We start from the raw sequence: 13,127 nt of genomic DNA on the forward strand, positions 1-13,127 counted from the left end.
CAGAACCTGGATCTAGGCACCCAGAAAGCAGCTGCTCCTCAGCCCGACCAGGCACACGTGGACTCTCCTTTCGCTAAGTTCCCCACCACTTTGTTGGCAAGGCATGATTCCTGCCGCCGGGAACCAGAACCTTCTACCTGCCGGTAGGGTTAACTGGTGTTCTGAGATTCCTCTCTCAGCCACGTGCTCTTTCACTGGTGGCCTGCTGACTTCGGCCACATGCTTTTTCACTGGCAGCCTGCTGATTTCGGCCTGAATAAAACTCCACTGGTAACAAACTTAACTGCTTTATACAATGTCAACTAACATTACAATGCAGGATACTAAGAATTTTCTTGTTTTTTGTATGGAAGGGATTTTAGAAAGATTAGAGGACCTACCTGAAAGGTACTTCCTACCCACAATGGTGATTATTAGTTTCATAATCAATATAATTTTGCTAAAGAAATGGTTCAAAAATAGGGCGAAACTTATACAGGCCATACAGTCATCTCAGGATGGTTATGAAATCCTCGTACAAAGAATTCAGGAAATGGAAAATTCCTTGCAGGACAGTAAGAAAGGGTTGGTAGAAAATATTCAGGATATCAAAAATGATAATGTAGGTCTGACAAACAGGTTTAAAGAGACAAAACACAAAATTGAATTACTTTCAGGAAAAATGTGTTCAACAGACAGACTAGAAAAAGTGGAACATAATGTTGAAACGTTTTACCAACAAAACTGTTCCATGTTTGATGATTTCACTAGCAAACTACAAAGACTGGAACATAAGATTGAAATGCTAACAGAAAAGATTTGTTCCATGTCTGAGAGCAATGACAAACTAGCTGATAGAAAGTCATTTCTGGAAGGCAGTTTGCATGCCATTGAGATACTTTCTAAGGATGAGAATATTAAATATTTGGAATCACGTGTAAATGATGAATGCAAAAAAATGAATGATTCCATGACATCCTTGGAAAATTATTTGTCCCAAGATTTTCAAGAGCTCAGAGAAACAATGATGAATAGACTGCAGGCTTTAGAATTGTCCAATCTGATACTTTAGAATCAGACATACAGGCAACAGGTCAGGACAGGGGTTTCCCCACACCTCTCAAATGCCGGAAAGATCTCCCTAAGGTTGCTATGCGTTCACCTATGGTTTTCCCAGTATCTGTAACCGAAAAACCAGCAATGAAAAAGCTCTATCATTAAAATGGCTGACAGATGAACCTGTCTGGGTAGGTCAATGGCCTATAACATCTGAGAAGTTAGAGGCTTTGGAGAAGTTAGTTCAGGAACAGCTAGATGCTGGACATATTGAGGAATCAACTAGTGCATGGAATTCACCTATTTTTGTTGTCAAGAAAAAGTCTGGTAAGTGGAGAATGGTTACTGATCTTACAGCCATCAACAAGGTAATTCACCCTATGGGGTCTCTACAACCTGGGATGCTGTTACCTTCTCTAATACGTAAGGATTGGCCGATTATAATTATAGACTTAAAAGATTGCATCTTCACCCTACCATTACAAGAAAACGACAGAGAAAGGTTCGCCTTCATGGTACCTACCTATAAAAATTCCTGATCGGTACAGAGATTCCAGTGGAAGGTACTACCTCAAGGTATGTTACATAGCCCAACTTTGTGTCAATATTTTGTTCATAAACCTCTAGAAATAATTCGTAAAAAATTTCCACATCCATTAATATATCATCATATGGATGACATATTACTGTCTGATTCAAATAAGGATACTTTGGAAAAGATGTTTGAAGCAGTAAAGGAAACTTTGCCTCGCTTGGGATTACAAATTGCCCCAGGAAAAATACAAAGAGGAGATTCTATTAACTATTTAGGTTATAAAATAGACTCTCAGAAAATTAGACCGCAGAAAGTACAGATCAGAAGAGATCATTACTGGATTCTTTTTTTTTTTTCTTTTATTTTCCAGTTTAAATTTAGATAAGAAACAAGGTTGCTTCACAAGTCAGTTCCAGGTCCCTCTCCCATTCCCTCCCCTCTTCCCGTGCCCTCCCCCCAACCCTCCCCCCCCCGTTATCCCCTCATTCCCCCAGGGAGGGTGAGGCCCTCCATGGGGGTGTCCATAGTCTGTCATTTCATATAGGGCAGGGCCTAGACCCTTCCCCAAGAGTTCAGGGTGAGAGTGCAACTCACATTGTTCTATGGGAGTCCAAAGTCTGTGTGTATACTTGGGATGGGTACTGATCTGCTGCCCAAGGCTCAATAGATTCCCTAGGCCTCCTCATTGACACCCAGATTCAAGGGGTCTTGATCAGTCCCATGCTGGATTCCCTTTGTCTGGTCAGGTGGTTCTGGGGGTTAAACCAGCCCAGTCTTAATCCCTTTGATCATCAGTCCTCCCTCTCTGTTACTGGCTTTCTTGAGTTCAGCTCAGTACTTAACCAAGGGAGTCTGCCTCTTCTTCGATCAGCCACTAAATGAAGTTTCTGTTTCCCAGACTCTCTGGCCATAGGATCGTAGGCTGGCACTCCCCAGATCTATGTCTAAAATCCACATATGAGAGAGTACATGCCATGTTTCTCTTTTTGTGACTGGGTTACCTCACTCAGGATGGTTTCTTCTAGTGTCATCCATTTGACTGCAATGGAGTACTATTCAGCAGAAAAAAATAATGGAATCGTTACTGGATTCTTAATGATCTTCAAAAACTATTAGGAGAAATCTCTCAATTTCAGACAATTATCGGTGTAGAAGGGCATGATTTAAAACACCTGAAAATGGCTTTAAAAGGAGATAAAGACATAAACAGCCCACGAGTACTATCAGCTGAGGCTGAAAAAGAATTAGAATGGGTACAAAAGAGAATATTAGAAGCACATGTGGACCATGTGGATCCAAAACTGGACTGTATTCTGGCTATTTTACCATCTAGAGAATACCCCTCAGGAATTTTAATACAGAGGAAAGACATCATACTAGAATGGGTATTTCTGCCACATAAACAGAATAAAAAATTGAAAACATATATAGAAAAGATCTGGGATTTAATATTAAAAGGTAAGTTAAGGCTTCTTCAACTGACTGGGAAAGACCCAGCTGAAATTATTGTACCTTTAACAAATGAGGAAATTTCCTCATTATGGAAAGATAATGAGTATTGGCAAATAGCTTGCAGTGACTTTTTGGGAACTATTAGTAATAACTATCCCAAAACAGAGAGAATCAAATTAAAAAGAAAACAATTTGGATTCTTCTGTGTATCGTGAGGCAAACGCCTATTTCTGGAGTTCTTACCTTCTACACAGATGCAAACAAATCAGGTAAGGCAGGGTATAAACCAGGAAATATAAGTAAAGTAGTTCAAAGCCCTTACAACTCCTTACAAAAGGCAGAGTTATTTGCCATTCTCATGGTACTTAAAGACTTTACAGAGCTTTTCAATATAATCACGGATTCTCAGTATGCAGAGAGAGTTGTCTTGCACATTGAGACTGCAGAATTTGTTCCTGATAGTACACAATTAACCTCATTGTTTTTACAATTACAGGAAACCATCAGAAACAGGACTCATCCTATATATATATATAATAAACATCAGATCCCATACAGGTTTGCCAGGTCCTCTGGCACAAAGCAATGATGAAATTGATCGTTTATTAATAGGTAATGTGTTGGAAGCTTCAGAATTTCATAAGAAACACCATTTTAACAGCAAAGGTTTAAAGAAGGATTTTTCTATCACCTGGCAACAAGCCAAAGAAATAGTAAGAAATTTCCCCAGTTGCTCATTCTACAATCAAACTCCATTATCAGCAGGTTGTAATCCTAAAGGTATTCACAGAAATGAACTTTTGCAAATGGATGTATTTCACTTCCCAGAATTTGGCAGTTTGAAATATGTACACCATACCATAGACACGTTCTCAGGCTTCCAATGGGCTACTGCCCTCAGCTCTGGAAAAGCTGATTCTGTTATTACACACCTCTTAGAGGTGATGGCTGTTATGGGTATACCTAAAACAATAAAAACTGACAATGCTCCAGCATATGTCTCCAGTAAATTAGAACAATTTTTTAAATATTATAATATAAAACATGTATCTGGTATACCTTACAATCTCATAGGACAAGCAGTGATTGAAAGATCTAACTGAACCTTCAAAGAGATGTTTCATAAACAGCCAGGGGGAACAAAGACCCCCAAACACAGGTTACATAATGCTGTACTCACGTTGAATTTTCTTAATGCTGATGAAAAAGGACAGACTGCAGCAGAAAGACACTGGACTACAGAGAAGACTTCTGAACTGAACCAACCCGTGTATTTTAAGGATGTTATAACCTCAGTCTGGAAACCAGGATATGTGTTACGTTGGGGAAGGGGTTTTGCTTTTGTTTCCACAGGAGAAGAAAAACTTTGGGTTCCATCAAAATTAATTAAGATTCGATCAGAACAGAAGACATCTCAGGAAGAGGAAGATAACAGCTCCTCTACAAATTCATATTCTACCATGGGTAAAGTGACCTCAAAAAAGGAAAGAGAAGTGCTTTGTTTTTTGTCTTCACAGGTAAACTCAGCAAAGAATACTGGACATATGGATTCCTGAAGAAGAATGAACAGCTACCCTGAGGACCACCAAACAAACAGTAACTCACTGTGTGGTATCAAAGTCTAACTCTCTCTATTTTGCTTTTTATAGTACCCGTTTTTTATCTTTGTTTCTTCATATGCTTTAGTCCCCATTCATTTAACTGAAGCTGGCTTTGGAGTTGGATTGGCTCTCCTACTCTAAATTCAAGCATATTATTTAAATAAAATTCAGGATTTCTGTATTATATCAAAAAGCCATTGATATCAGACAGAAGAAAATAAAATTAGGGACTGATATCTGTGGATTTCTTTTTCTGAAACGTCTAATTTCCTTCATGTTTACCATCTTCCCTATTGTCACCTCTTCCAGTATGCATACATATAAAAGTTAAAATATTTCTTTGTTAACATTAATGTTTGAGTTTTTCAGAGAACAAGGGATTTCCTGACAGTAATCTTCAACTGCTTCAGAAAGAAAATGGGGCTCCACTTCCTCAACTCCACCTGATTTGACTGGATGCATCTGAACTGCCCCAGATCATCGACTCCACCTGATAAGCACTATCCTGAAACTGCCTTGGAACTATGTCACTTGACACATCTCCAGACAAAAGAACTGTTACAGTGTACCTTCTACAATCTGGCCAGAGCTTCAGACAAGAGCTTCAATCAACACTAGAACTCCAGTCAGCAACTTCAATCAAGCATCTCCTGCCAAACAGATACTGTTTAATGTACTTAAGATTTTATTACACTAACATTTTTCTTCTCACAGGTCCCCATGAGATTGTCATTGTCCCATCTCAGCAGGAAGTAGTTTTGAGAATTGCACTTCTCCTCTCCCTACTATTAATCTTATAGGATAGTTTACACCTGTTAGTGTTAGTTTTCAATTATTTTAGAGTTGGGATTGGAAAGAGGTGTTTAGACTTGGGTTTTTCTTTCAGATAAGTTTAGGTATAGATGGGATAGATGCTTGATACATTTTGCTCATTGACACAAGTTAGTTGTTTTAAGTTTAAATATCCTTTTTAGTCTAAAAAGAGAATTGTAGGAGGAAAACAATGCCGCCATTAACCATGTGACTTACTAGAGGCGCACACAGATGAGGTAATAAAAGGGCGGTTTACCTCACCACTAACCACACCCACTTTAGGCATGACTAAAGACGTATACGGACATAGGTGGTGAACTACGTCACTAGCCAGGCCCACTTTTGGGCTTAGCTAGGGGCGTTACAGAGGAAGGTATAAAAGACTATACAACGGAAGTCTCGGTCTCTTTTTCCGGCTTTCAGCTTCCAGTTTGGTGGCAGAAAACTACTCGGCTTATCTGGGTTACTTGTTTGTCTCTTGTGAGTAAGTTCTACAATAAATACTTAATTTTACTTTCAGTAAGTGTGCCGTTTATTGTTGCAGCATCATTAACTTTTTTCGTAAACATTTTATGAAACATGGTTTGATTCAAGCTAACATTTTGTTCAATGAGCATTGACTGGTATGAATGAGAATAAGATTTAACATTGAAGGATATGTTCATAAATGAAAACACTTATCCACATTGTACATGTACTGAGTATTAGATTCAAATAGTGGTAGCCAATAGTTTTATTTTTAATAAAATATCTAAGCAGTTAAAGTGAGAAGTGGTGCTACTATCAAAATAGCAATTCTGTGTGTTCCTGAAGGAGGCTAATGATAAAATGTTAAAATAATATGTAATCTGATAGTGACATTACTTCTGCATTCAGACAACAAATTAACAGATACAGAAACTGCACATCTGCATAAATTGAAAATTAGATAGGCCAAAAATTCAATAAAAACAAATTCAAGAACTGAGCTACATAGGAAAAAATGGGTTGAAAAACATGTTTTCATCTCTACAGAACATATTGTACAAAGTGGTTTTGTTTTCAGACAAGATCTATGAATTTAGCTCAAAACTATTTTAATTTAGTTTAAAAGGTAGTTTTGTCTCCAGGACCCACTGTGATAACATTTTCTACTTCCCAACCACATTTTTTCTTATGTGTATGTTCATAAGCATATATGTATACATATTTTAATTTTTTGAGATTATAATACAGTTATGTCATTTATTCCTTCTTCCCTTTAAACCTCCGTATAAACCCCTCCTTGGTCTCTTTCAGATACATGGTCTCATTTTTGTTACTGGTGTGTGTGTGTGTGTGTGTGTGTGTGTGTGTGTGTGTGTGTGTGTGTGAATACATGTACATGTGTACCCAATCTGTATAGTGTTAATTATATTTTGTTTTCAGGGATAACCATTTGGGATTGGAAAACCAACTGCTGTGCTCTCCCCTGGGAAAACTAGTTCTAAGACTTCTCTCAGTGTTCCTCTCATTCCATACCCTCTATGCAATGTTTGCTAAGCTTTGGGTGCAGGGGTGTTTTGTAGAGTCTTACTTGGCTCCACAAGTCTTCATTTTTACCTGTAGTAGTCTATATCCATTGAAAGAAAAGTTTCCTTGATGAGAGATGATGATTACATGCATCTATGTGTATAAGGACAAATATTGAGAAAGTATTTAGGGATTATGTTGGTGTAATAGAGTGGCAGTTGTGTGTTCTCTCTCAAGAACTATGACTTCACTAGTCTCTGGTAGTTTGCTAGGTTTCCAGTACCACACATGATTTATTTCTCTTTGAGTGAGTCTTAAGTCCAATCAAATAGCTGTTGACAATCACCAATGCGTGTCTGCCTATAGGTTTAGGTTTATCTTGTCTTGTGGTTTCGGGCATCATGGCTGGGTAGGGATGTTAGTTGCTTTTCTCCTTTGAAAGCTTACATGGGGCTCTACTCACATGAAACCTAATCCCCAGGGAGGAGGCTTTCAGGTCAGTTCCAGTTCAGAGCTGTTGGTCCTGAGTCTGAAGGTCATGGTATCTTCAGCAATGAGGACTCACCTTCCACTTCTAGGGGCAACAATGGCAATGACAATAACCTGTAATGTTCAGGAGTCTCTGGGACAGCTCTGCATAACAACTCAAAACAGGTCTTCTCTTGCCTAGTGCTGGAGGTTTTTGCTAGATGGTCTATGATTCTTGGAGAGAGCATTGTCCGCTTAAATGGGAAAAATTTTTATTTAAACTATGCATGTATAGGTATACATCAACTTCTGTATATTATAGGCTTTTAAGGTTGATAATTAATAGTATGATTCTTTATGACATTTTCAGACTCTATATGCATTTTTACATATGTGTCTACATGTGAGAATAGGTATTGTATCTGAACATTAATCCTTCTAGAGTAAATAGTAACGTCTGATAACTATGAAGACTAGACCATCATCAGACTGAGAGAAGTGCCTGTCTGTCTCCTGAATGCTAAATTAAGATATGTCCACAACCATAACCCTTGTTACTCTCAATATATTATCACTTTAGTAAACTGTGTTGAACATGTAAGGCAGGCCACCTGAAATAACCAAGCATTCAAGATATAGAAACAAAAGAAAAGAAAAAGGAAAAGAAAGGTTGAGGGGTAGGGGAAAATAGAGGCACTGTCACCACCAACAAAAGATGATTTATTTTAAAAGGGGATTTACAAGATTACATGTGGATTTGATCTCAAAGCAACTGTAGCACATCTCTATGGTTATGTGGGGGAAATGGGAGGCTGTTTCAATGCAACTGAGCTTAGAGACCCCACATTTTCACAAGTTCTTGTATGGACTTTGTGAGTTTTGTGTAAGTCACTCTAAATCTTGCCATATATCAAGTCGTTTGAAACATGGCCAAACTGAGCAATCTTCAGGCAGGAGAGTGAGAGGTCACAGTGCCCAGTTGCAAAACAGAACTCTGTGGGAGGGCGCTGGGGCTCTCCTTCTGTTAATCGGGCCTTTGGTGAGTAATGTCTATTGATGTTATTAAATTCTTCTTTGAACTAGTTTCACAATGTAAACCAGTCTGAAATTAGAGTTTTTAACTGTTTGAGTGACAGTCAAAATAACTCTCATGTGGCTATTCCTTAATAACACTGATATTGAGAAGTAAGAGTAACCTAAGAATTTTCTAAAGGAGAATGTCAATCATGGAAATTTGGGAATGTGTACAAATCCTCTTGGCTCCTGTTACTCCTGGCTAAGCCTGATTGAGCCTCACATGCCATGTTGATGTTTTCCCCACCCTCCATTTTCAGCTATTAATCTCATTATGCATTTTGGTCTTGACACTAAATGACTCAAAATTTAACAAAACATTACCCAGACTCTTGAAACACAGACTCTTTGTGCTCTTGTGTGAAAGCATGTAGATGTGAAATGGAATTACAGCCTCCTTTGGAATGGCTGTAGGGCTGTGATGCTCTTGTAGAGCTGCAGATATATAGACGTGAGATAGAACTATGACCCTATAGTGCTCCCACTTGCTCACACGTATGGCATTTCATCAGCATCTCCTTCTGTACCTGCAATGTGCATCCTAGGTGGGGGAATCCCAACTTGCTTTGATGGCTGCTTTGCTATTAACCCATGCAAGATTCCTGTTTGGGGACAGTGCCTCTGTTTTCCCTCTACCCATCAACCTTTTTTTCCCCCTATTTTTGTATCTTGAAAGCTTGGTTATTTTAGGTGACCTGTCTTACCTTGTTTAACATAATTTAATGATGCTATAAAGATAATGAGAGCAACAAGGATTATGGTGATGTGCATACCTTAATTCTAGCACTTAGGAGAAAGAAGCAGACAGATTTCTGAATTTGATGCCAGTCTAGACTACATAGTGAGTTTCTAGACAGTCAAGGCTACAGTGAAACCCTGTCTCAAAGCCAAAACCACAAAAAGAGATACTGAAAGTAAACCACTGCTGTAGAGTGGTCGATTACTGAAAAAAAAAAAAGAAATGAAACAAGCTTTGCAAACTGAGTTCTATATTTATTCACTCCTTTTTTAAATTCACTTATTCAACAAATATATATTGAGTGTCTACTATAGTGACCTCTGTCTTAGATTCCAGTGATGAATGGCAGTCAGTAAACACAAGTATAAATATACTAATTAATATCATAATTCCATAAAGACAATGGAAGAATGTGTTAATTAAGAGACAGGGATTCATTTATGTGTTGACTGATAAGGCAGTCCCTCCTGAGAGTGGAGGCTAGCTTCAGTGAAAGGGAGAGGTCAGGACTCAGGGAGTCATCTAGGTCATTAAAGAATGTGGTCTGTAAGCAAGTGTGGCTGATATGCTGTAAGCCTAAGCTCTCTTGAGGTGGCTGGTTTGATACTTCTATTAGCCAAGGCATTGGCAGGGAGCCTGTGACACACGTGTGTTTGTAAGGAGGCACAGGGACCGACTGAACTCTACCTCTGATTTTAGAGTGCCAGTGCCTGGCTGAGCCAGGGACTTCCATTTGGATTTCCCTCACTGTTCCTGCATCCCACATCATCATGAAACTAACAGACTTTGCAAGTCCCAGCCTGTTTTAGAAATGAATCTCTCATTCAGCTCTCCCCATAAACTGTGGGAGGAAAGGAGTCCATGTCCTGTAGCGTCTCTTCCACAATCTTTGTATTCTGCCCATCTCACTCATTCTCCAACTCTCTGCCTTCTAATAACGTGTGTTTCGTCAGCTCATTCACCTGGGAAAGGCACCAGGCAAGTAGGGAGAAGGCACTGGGGCTAGGGAGGATAGATGGTCACCATGCGCCTCTTATGACCTGTCCAGTCCTGAGTCACACCCAGAAGTGAAACATCAAATCCAGTCTCATGGTGTAGGCCTTTCAGGAGAGGATCCTGCCTTATTAGGCACTTGTTGTCCAGCCCCATGGGTCTAGTGATTGCCACTCCAGTCTTTGTGAATGATCTGTGCCCATAGTTGCTCAGTCATTATTTTCAAACCAAGCAACGGCAATACTTCTTAACAGTATGGACCTTCAGCATGAGGCCTGGATCTGTACGATGACACAAAAAGCTGCGGCAAGTTCTGCTGTTTTTCTTTCTGACTGTACCGTCAAGGGTCTTCAAAGGTTTATTTGTTTAGGATGGGTTTTGGAAATTTAGATGATGGAAAATGAGAAAGCAATTAAAGACCGGGTTTCCAAGACCGAGTGTGGGGAAAATAAAGTCACAAACTTACTCAGATCCCACTCACTGTCTGCCTCCTTCAGAGAGCTCCTCTTGAAGACGGGGGAAGGCTTCATTTGGGTGGTAAGATCATGTTCGTAATTATAAATGTCGTGGTGTTAATGCTTTCAAAGCAATGGAATAAAGACACTGGAATCAGTGTGTCTCCCTCATGTCTCTGTCTCACACTTTAAAGTGCTCTCTCTACTCATTGCCTCACCGTCAATAGAGTGGAACCCGTATGTATGTAACCTCTAGCACCAAAACTAGTTCTGTGGTCAAATACAAGCACAGAAAGAAAACAATATCACAAAACACTTGTTTAAAAAAAGTAGTAGGCAAATAAAATATGTCAGTAATCCATGGCTTTTTTAACCTAGAAATTTTTTCAGTGTATATCCCATTTCAGGGGGAGTTGTTGGGAGTTGAAATATATTTAGTAATAAGAAAGTTTTGGAACAGTTGCTATTGATAAGACAAAAATGAAAAGAAAATATGCAATAAAGGGAGATTAATAAATTAATAAATAAATTCCATTCCCATAAAAGAAAACTATGTAACCATTGTAATGTACTATGTAAACCTATCCACAGTGTGTTTTTAAAGATGAAGTATTTGTATACAATGATAAGTGGACCCCTCTGGAGCCATGAGCCAAAATAAGTATGTATTCTTTCAGGTTGTTTGTGTCATGTATTGTATTAGCAGCAGAGGCAAAATTTGCTAATACAGAAGAAGGCAGTCTGCAAAATAAGGAAAACACATTCATTCTGATAAAGGAAAGAATTTGAGTGTTCCAATCTAGCAGCGACGAAAAAAGAAGCAATTATTTTTTATTTAGTTTCCATTTGTCTTTTTGCTACAGGAAAAACACATAGTTCCTATGCTAGAGGGGTCATTGGTAGTCAGGAAAATGTGAGCAAAGACGAAAACAGCATGACTAGACACTCGGAAAACTAACTCACCTTCCACCAACCAGTGTGTATTCTTTGTTCCCCAGCAAAATCAGAGGACATCAAAAGTTGGTTAATATCCTCCCTCCCTGCCTCCCTCCCTCCCTCCTTCCATCCCTCCCTCTCTGTATCTCTCTCTTCTCTCCTCTCTCTCAAAACACACACACACACACACACACACACACACATCCATATTGTTGTCACTTTTAATCAGTTGATGGTTTCCTGCACAGTAGTACCAGACATTTGCAAAGAACAACTGGAGGCTGGAAGAAAACCTGTATTACATATTAGCCCAGCTCTGCATTCAGTGGCCCTGTTTCAGGCCCCAAACCCCTGGAATTCAGACATCTTTGAAGAATCTCATGATAGCATCATTCCACCCTCTGTAGATGTGGAACTCCAGATTCCAGTTCACTCAGTGAATCCAATACCTGTCGTTTTCTTCTTGAGACCACTTCCTTTGGGACTGAAAAGCCAGCACCCATTTCATTCAATCTGCTATTGTATTTGCCCCTACTGCTAACAATTCTGGCATGCAAAACACTGGCCACAAGTATGCCCTAATAGAGTGCACTATCTTCAATCAACAAAGAAAAATTTGCTCATCTCCACTTGACTGTTTTCTCCCTCAAGAAAGTAATAGAATCACCGTAAAGAATTTTTCCTTAAAACATGAGCTAATATATGTCTTTTACTGTAACTTAGACAAGAATTCTCTTTTAGCCTCAAGAGCTGATTATTTAGGCCTTATATAAATCAATCAGCAGAACTCAATTATTCCACTAATTTCAAAGAACAACAAAAACCGCTTTCCTGTTCATAATTAGAATTGTCTTTGCTGAAGTACTCACATTGCACCAGCATGTCTTACTTTCCTCAAATCCCAGCCAAGATCTCTATTATTCTTATTCCACTGTTGGATCTGCATATTAAAAAGCTTTCTGCTTAGAGATGTTTTTGACCCATAGATCTGAGATGAGACCTAAGAGCCGGAATCCTTATTAGATACCTCAGGGGTGATGATGCATTACTAAATCCGGAAGTGACTGCTTATTGTCCTCCCGCTCCCATGGAGCCAAGTGAGTTTGCTACCCATCTGTTACTGTTGCTTCATCAAAAACTCTGCCTTCCTGGGAGGAACAGCAATCCCATGATCCACTCTTTCTTTCTTCCTTTCTTTCCTTCTTCCTTGCTTCCTTTCTTTCTTTCTTTTATTCCGTTCCTTCCCTCCTTCTTCCCTTCTTTGTGGGGTTGGGAATTAAGCTCCCTACAAAAACCTCAGTAAAATGTCTTCATAGTAAGACATTCTAACTACTTATATAAAATTAGAACTCCAGTTTACCAAGTGATGAACAATTATTCCATTTTAATAAATTATTGGTGCATTTGGAAGCATTGTTTCAAAGGCTAATTATAAGGAGGCCCTTTAATAGCTGTGACTGGATCCTGGTTTTGGACACAAGGACTGCTTTCATGATTTTAGTTAAGTACCTTTTTTATGCACATTTAGTCCAAGA

This window comes from Mesocricetus auratus, unplaced genomic scaffold (assembly GCF_017639785.1).
Source record: "Mesocricetus auratus isolate SY011 unplaced genomic scaffold, BCM_Maur_2.0 Super-Scaffold_100029, whole genome shotgun sequence".
Taxonomy (NCBI): Eukaryota; Metazoa; Chordata; class Mammalia; order Rodentia; family Cricetidae; genus Mesocricetus; species Mesocricetus auratus.